Source organism: Calidris pugnax, unplaced genomic scaffold (genome assembly GCF_001431845.1).
Source record: "Calidris pugnax isolate Ruff unplaced genomic scaffold, ASM143184v1 scaffold285, whole genome shotgun sequence".
Lineage (NCBI taxonomy): Eukaryota > Metazoa > Chordata > Aves > Charadriiformes > Scolopacidae > Calidris > Calidris pugnax.
In genome coordinates this window covers 129581-131216 of record NW_015091000.1, presented here as the reverse complement: position 1 = coordinate 131216, position 1636 = coordinate 129581, and the positions used below count along the sequence as shown (strand labels likewise).

Here is a 1636-nt window from a genome sequence, read left to right as displayed (position 1 = left end):
CCCGCGCTGAGGCCTAGCGCGGCCCGGGCGGCCTGGGCCCCGGTAGGGCCCGGGGATCGCTCCCCCCCGCCCCCCAGGGAGAAGCCGGCACCGTCCCCGCCGGCAGCGGCCCCCCCCGGCCCCTCACGGCCGCCCCCGCAGCGGATGGAGTCCGATGGGCACCCCCGGTGCCGCCGCCCGCACCCACCATCTTGGCCGGGTCTCCTCGGAAAGGGCCGCGGCGGGGCCGGAAGGGGCAGATCTCGCGAGAGCGGCGAAAGGGGCGGAAGCGGAAAAAAGCCCCGGCCCCCGGCGGTGCTTCCGCCCTCACTCCGCTTAAAGGGGCCGCGTCCCATCAGCCAGCGGCGGGAACGGGGCACCGGAGGGGACCAACGAGCCCGGTGGTTGTGGCCCACGAGGAGCGCGGCCAAGCTGCTCCTTCCCGCTGCGGGACCTGACAGCAGCAGGGAGGGGTCACAGTCACCTTCACCACCGATGTCACCCACCCGATGCTGCAGCCACGTGCCGTCACACCGGGATGGCCCCGAGTGTCCCTCACCCTGCCCTGCCCTCACCCTTCATCCTCCAGCGATGGACCTTCATCTTCCTGTGATGATCTTCCTCTTCCCGTGATGACCTTCATCCTCCAGTGATGGGCCTTCATCTTCCGGTGATGGACCTTCCATCTCCTGCTGTCCTCCTGCTCCCTCAGGAGCCGGGCACCTTCTCCAGCTCCGGCTGCGAGCGGTGGCTCAAAGCGAGGGCAGACCCTGCAGACAAGGCTGGAGAGCAGGATGGAGGACAAGGCCACTCAGATGCCACCCAAGGTGCCTCCTGTCCCCCATCCCGAGGACATCGCTCTCCACCAGGCTCTGACCCCAGGACAGCAGAGAAGCTCCAGTTCTGTCTTGGCTTGTCCCTGGGCAGGGATGAGTGTCGGGTGGGTGTAAGGGCTGGATGAGCTGGTTTTGGGCAGAAGGTGTCTCTGTCTCCAAAGTCTCTTCTCCAAGGAGAGCTTGGAAGGCAGCGGAGCAGGGAGGAGTCTCCTTCTGCTGGTCCCACCAGGGAAGCTGCTCCGGCAGGGAAGCTCCACAGGCTCCGTGCTCCTGGAAGTAACAGGAGTTACACCCACCACACACCCCACCACCCCCCGGAGAAAGGTCCTCAGAGCAGATGAGGTTTTGAGCCAGCAGCTCAACTCTACAGGAGACCAACGCTGAAGAGCCCCATCGAATAGTTATGGACACAGTGACCTACACAGTGAGATGGTCGTAAATCCATGTTTTACCCATTTTATGCTGCTCTGAGCAGTTACAGAAAGAGAAAACCCAAAAAAGAAGGTAAAGGAGATGAATCCCAGGCAGTGAGAGCAGTCACTGCTCCAGGACAGGCTCAGGAAGGTGACCCCCGAGGAAGCACCACATCTTGTCACCAGCCAGGTCACCTCTGGGAGTCAGAAGAGGGGGGAGAGAGACACGGGGCACCCTCCTGGAGGGGCACAAACCCGTGACGGGACCTCCATGTGCTCCCCACAGCGTGAAGAACACACTTTTCACAGGGCCTTGGAGCCCTGAGGTGAGAGGAAGAGGAACAGCATCCAACCCACCCATCACTGCCACCGACACGCGGGGGGCTCAGAGCAAGACCCCCCCCCCCT

The 1636-nt window shown here is 64.0% G+C and overlaps 1 protein-coding gene across 1 annotated transcript in view; it reads right to left on the bottom strand.

Annotated features, from left to right (window-relative positions):
* Positions 1-1636, bottom strand: part of RPS15 (ribosomal protein S15) — a 4384-nt gene that overhangs the window by 1375 nt on the left and 1373 nt on the right. The gene's annotated exons all lie outside the window — the stretch shown is intronic.